The sequence below is a fragment of the Meriones unguiculatus genome, unplaced genomic scaffold, assembly GCF_030254825.1.
Source record: "Meriones unguiculatus strain TT.TT164.6M unplaced genomic scaffold, Bangor_MerUng_6.1 ChrUnknown_unordered_Scaffold_154, whole genome shotgun sequence".
In the NCBI taxonomy this organism is placed as follows: Eukaryota; Metazoa; Chordata; class Mammalia; order Rodentia; family Muridae; genus Meriones; species Meriones unguiculatus.
Window position 1 is genome coordinate 1 of NW_026843725.1, and position 6,034 is coordinate 6,034.

Below are 6,034 nucleotides of genomic sequence, written 5' to 3' on the forward strand. Positions count from 1 at the left end.
ATTTGTTGTAAAGAGAATCTTGTCTTATGAGAGGTAGTAGCTCATATAGATCCTATGGGTATATATTCAAATATTTTGTCATTCTTGACTCTCTTTCAGATCCTAGGCCCAGGTTACACTTTAACAATTTGAACAGACACAAGAGACTGGAAATTTAGCCAGTTAGGTGTACGGGAGATTTACAAGAAAAAAATTCGAGAATTATTTTGAGATACATCAGTGGTCTTCTTTTCCAATAGTTGTTAATCCAAGAGAGTCTTGTCCAGCTGGATGATCTGTGCATTGCTTGACAAGACAACTGGGAATTTTAGGATGTAATGACTGTTGTCACCCTGTGCTGTTCTTTCCTCTGTCTTTACCGTTCTTTTCTCAGGTAGAGAAATAAGCATAATAGCTAGTTCTAAGTCCAGGTGGTCTCACTTACTATGGCATGCATGTTGGTGGTGGTCAATGATGGTGAATAAGCATTTACAGTAGCATAATCCTACCCTGGGTTTCTACTCTCTGCTGTGAAAAGTCTTGAGGGGAAGCACCCAACACTGTTCTGAAAACTCAGGGTAGAAACACCCCAGCTAACTGTATCTGCATATTCTTGGTTCCTGTTAAATTGATTTCTTGTTTTATGCTGCAGTTGCCAACTAGGATAGAATTTGTGTGTGCATGCACACATGTGTGTGTTCCTCATCTTTAAAATCTCCCTGCACCTCTCTTTCTCCCAGGCATCAGTTCATAGAATCAGCAGGCCTAGAGAAGTCAGCATGCTGGTTACCATAATTTGGGTTTGCCACAAAAACTATGTGACCCCACAAAGACCCTTTGAGAAATCATTCTCAAACAAGAATTGATGTTGATCAGAGAGTACGAGCTCCACAACAAACAAGAGGTGTAGTGGGTCAAGTTTACATTGGACAAGATTCGCAAGGCTGCCTGGGAATTGTTGACACTGGACAAAAGGGACCCCTAGAGCATCTTTTTGAAGGCAATGTTCTACTGAGGCAACTTGTTCAAATTGGAGTGCTGAATGAGGGAAAGATGAAGCTGGATTATACCCTATGCCTGAAGGCTGAGGATTTCTTGGACAGGCAGCTGCAGAATGAGGTCTTTAAGTTTGACCTGGCCAAATCCATTCACCATGCCTGTATACTGATCTCCAAGCATCTATCTGGATCTGCAATAAGGTGGTGAACATTCTGTGCTTCATTGTCCATCTGGACTCCCAGAAGCACATGGACATCTCCTCCTTTCTCATCCAGGCTGAGAGAAGAGGAAGAATGCCAAGAAAGGCCAGGGTGGTGCTGGAGGTGGTGAAGATGAGGAAGAGGATTATATCAATAACTTCCTGGACTTGAGGACTACATGTAGGTTTCCAGTTGACTAATAAAACAGAATTGATAATTGGAAAAAATCTTCCTCTAATATGCACTTGGGTTTGCTCTGTGAGAAGTGTTTTGTTCTAAGAAGTCTCTTGCAAGTGTACGAGCTTGTAAAAATTTGATAAAGTTTTTCAACTCTGTGTTCAATTTTTGTTATTTTAATGTTCTTCCAAATTATTTTAGATTGGAGGGTCTAATGTACAAAAAAAAAAAAAAAAACAAAAGAGGAGTGAGCATCATATTGTACTCACAAACTCTTTTCTTAACAGTGACAATGAGTATGAGTATTGGTATTTGAGGAACACAGGACCACCAGCTAAAGCCAATTAAATGCAACTTTGTCAAACACTGAAAGTTTAAGTTGCTGGACAAAATTTGCCTCAATCAAATCAAAATGAGTTTTAGTGTAGATATTTAAAGAGATGGGCACCTGTTGGTTGGATAGCCAAGTCTTGTACAATCATGGGAGCTTCCCTTATGACTCAAGGTTTCCTCCCATAACACAGGAGGGTTCCCCTACTGTTCATCATGATGGAATTTAGATAGACATAGAAACCTCTGGACAAGTCTGTGAAGAATTAGTGCCATTCCATTCACTTTAGTTGGAAAGAGCCACCCTAAATGGTAATAAGATTTATTTATCCCTTCTATGGATTGGAGTCTCAAAATGAAGAAAAGGAAAAAAGGAGCTGAGCAGGAAGCTTTCCTAGAGTTCCTGCTTCCTAATGCTTTGGGGATGCCATTAAAACAGCTGCCTTGGGATCCTGCCACCATTTTTTCCCACCTTGATGGACAATATCCTTGAATTGTGAGCCCCAAGAAGTTCTTGTTCATGTAAAATTAATCAGGAAAAAGGAAAGTAACTAATATGGTCTTCAAGTGTCAAGAGGTTGTAGAGGAATGTTACTTTAGAACATGGCTGTTCTGGTAAGAGATGAGATCCAAAGATCTTCTAAATCTCTGTGATCCAGCTGGAATACACACACACTTTTAATTCAGGAGACAGAGGCAAGCAGATCAGAGGTCAAGGCCAGTCTGGTACAGAACCAGTTTCAGGAAAAGAAAAGCTTAGATCCAGGTGTGGGGATACGTTCCTTTAATCCCAAACAATGAAGATAAAATTTGGTTGCAGAAGGAAGCACCCATGCTTGGAATTTATGTCCACTTGAGTGGCAGAAAAGATGACAAATAACTGAAGATTTGACAGAATAGGATACTCCCAGTCTCATGAGAAGAGAGAGGAAAGAGGGGCATCTTAGGTGGCAATACAAAGTGATAAGAGGCAGTTTTACTGGGATAGTAATAGAGAGACTGTTTGTGGAGAGAGAAGTCAGGTAAAGCCTGAAGGAGCCAGAGAGTGAGATGGAGCCAGGAAATTACAGCAGATTGCTGGAGTTAGTTGGAGGCTAAGCTAATTAATTCAGAGGCCTAAAGAAAAGCCAGATTGAATAAGTTAGCTGGGAGAGGAATTTGAGTTAAAACATCAGAGTTAAAACAGCCAGACCAAAGCTCAGTAAGAACAAGAATGGGTGATCATATTAAGCAGTAAGTCTCAGAGGCTGAAGAAATCCCAGGCCTAGGTTAGAGTGTATGGAGATTAGAAGCTTCCAGCAATAAGCCTAGGCTAGCAGAAGAGGCAGTATGCCTCCCAGACAATTAACTGAACCAGGCAAATAAAACATACTTTTACAAGAAGTGAAACACTGAGATCTGCATTACTAGGATGCTAAAATCAAATATGAAAGCAAAGCACTTACTAGGGAAGGCGTGAAGTAAGGTTGCATTTTCTTGGAGAGACAACCAAAGAAGGAGGTGACTTACTGCAGTGAAAAATATAAAAGCTTCAGAGGTTTGAAATGAAGGTGTTTTAACTCAGAAATATGCCATTCTCTTTCTTACTTTTTTATTATTTGAGATTTTTACTTTACATCTCTTAAGAGTGCAGTCTCCCCTCTCACTCAACCCTCAACTTCTGCTCCTTCCCCCCTCCAGTCTTCCTTTTCCCCCAGAAAAGAGGAGCTTCCTCCCCTACTAACCCAGCCTGCAGGTCAGTCTAACAAGACCCTAAGACAGGGGATGAGAATGGGAAGGGACAAAGCATACCAACCCAGCCCATTGGCATCTCTATATAGTGTTGAAATTCTGGGCAGGTGGTGAGCAGACTATACTGGTTACCCTGCTTCACACAAACAAGGAGGAATACACCCTCAGGTTCATTCTGTTGACTGTCATCCTGAAAGACTCCTAGAGCCCATTCCAAAGACTTGGTTAAATTCAGCTCCCAGTAATATTTCCTAGAGGTGAAGCTTTGTGATCCCCTGGAAGCAAAATAGTGTTGAGATGATTTCACAGATGTCTCCTGATGGTGAAAGCTAAAGTTGAATCTTCTCACAACATCAAATGGGGTCATACTGTCAGGGGCTAAGATTGCTTTTCCAAATGAAATATACACTGTGGAAAGAGGCAACATTTTAATTAAAATGAGCATTTTAATTTCTCAGATGAGAGAGGTACCTGGAGATTGCCCAAGCTATAAGAGAGACATCTAAGGCTAGAAGGTTAAAGGTGGCTCAAGCACTTTAAAGACAAGAAATTCCACAAGCAACAAAATGGGATCCTGATAAAACAAAGAGAAGGGAGCTTCATCCTACTTCTGTCAGGTGACTTTTAATTACACCTGGCAAAAGGAAGATGTGTGCATTGCTTCAAGGTCTAGAATGAAGGCTGTCCTCATGGGCCTCCATCAAAACTCATTTCTAAGAGAGAGGCGATGATAATCATATCTTTATTTGCATGTAAGCACTCATGTTTATACTCAAGGAGAAGCTAAGTATGCATTAAAAGTGTTTTGCTGGTTGTAACTGTCTGCCTTTATCCAATTGGCTTCTCTGATACTCTTTCCCTGTGAGGGTATAATTCACATTTAGATGTAACAGGGAAATTTAGACACTGTCTCATGTCCTACAAATTGGTTTTATTTTTATTGTTCATGATATATACCCTTGGGTATATAGTTATTTTATGTTTATTTATTTAGTTCTTTTTGATACAGTCTTGATATATATTTTTGACTGGCCTGTCACTCAGCATATCAACCAGGCTAGCCTCAAACTCATGGGTAATCCTCATGTCTTGATATTATATTGTTGGGATTACAAGTGTATAACACTATAATTTGTATATTTCTAATCTAAGAAGTGAAGGTACTTTATAAATTCTACAGCTAAAATGTTTAAGGAAAGGCAGTCAAATATTTTCATCACTGGGTTTATTTAACATGAATTAGATTATAATGAATTAATTTATCATTCCTTATGTCACAAGAAAAAACTGATACTATATTTTCATCCTGGATCACATACAACAATATATTCATGTTCATGTATATTTTTAAATAACCATGTGAATAAACATGATTAGAAATGACACATCTTTCAGTGGAGATTAAAAAAAAACAGGTTGTGGTAAGCTTATCTCATTGTTGAAGTGCACCTCTGGCCTTTTCAGCAGTGCTGACACTCACCTTGGAAGCACTTGCACCTCTCAATCAGTCCAGTGATGGGCAAGGCACTGAGCTCTGGTTTCATAGGCTGGGGCATGCAAAGCTGCACTGACTCACTCCTGCAAGGACAAGAAGACCTTGATCTGCCGGGTGCTAAAGAAACCATTACAGTGATTAGGAGAAATGCTCACCCCAAGTTCACACAGGGACTCAGGAGTTAAATCCCTTCCCACACAAGCCCTTCCTGCTACCAATTTGTTTGTCCATGTGTCCTGCTACTTCTTCTACTACAAGAAAATGCTGCTGATGGGCCTCAAGATTTATGATTTCAAAAGTAGATATTTTATCACCAAGTCCTTTTGCATTACTGCTTTACTATTATGTAGTAAGTAAAGGCACTTTCTGGTAAAGAACAGATGTCATATACATGAAACCAATCTCAAACATCATACACAAGCAATTGAGTATTATTCATTTCTAAAGGATATTTTTAGTTTGTTAAGGCAGCTTGATCAATTTTATAGCCTAGTTCAAGGATCCTGGCTTGCACTGATGATTGTACTCACCTTCTGAACATGTCTTCCAAGTCCTGCAAAAACAACAAGAATAGTTTAGACTCATGAAGAAATGGCTTACAATGTTTTTGTATGAAGTTCATATAAATGTTAGTCATCATCACACTTATTGATCTTTCAAATTTATTTTCATGTCTTAAGATAATACCAACCAAGCAAATGAGCAGAAGAGAATTCTTGATGAAATCAGACAGTGAGCGCAATATTGGAGAAGAACATGCATAGTGATTGTACATTGTTTTACAACCCACAGATGTCTACATGTGGGACTTTCCTTGAGCCTGTCCACAAAGCACAGGCATGATTTTACTAAGAATAATTTCAAACTGCAAAGTCACCCCTGAATGACACCTCATGCCTATAATTCCAGAATTTGGGGTTTTGAGACCTCAGGATTACTGTGAGTTTCAGGCAATCATTCACCACCAAAGAAGTCCATACATCAATGTTTCACCTTCCAAAGAACACAGAAAAATACATTTTGTAAAGAGAAGACATTAACTATAAATTTCTTTAAAACTATACATAATTTTCAAGTTGAGGCAAAAAATAATGAATGTTTTGTAACAGGAATAACTACATTT

The 6,034-nt window shown here is 39.1% G+C and overlaps 1 pseudogene; it reads left to right on the forward strand.

The window, feature by feature from the left end:
• Nucleotides 1–758: 758 nt before the first annotated feature.
• Nucleotides 759–1,378, forward strand: LOC132652002 (small ribosomal subunit protein uS4-like; annotated as a pseudogene).
• The last annotated feature ends 4,656 nt before the right edge of the window (nt 1,379–6,034 follow it).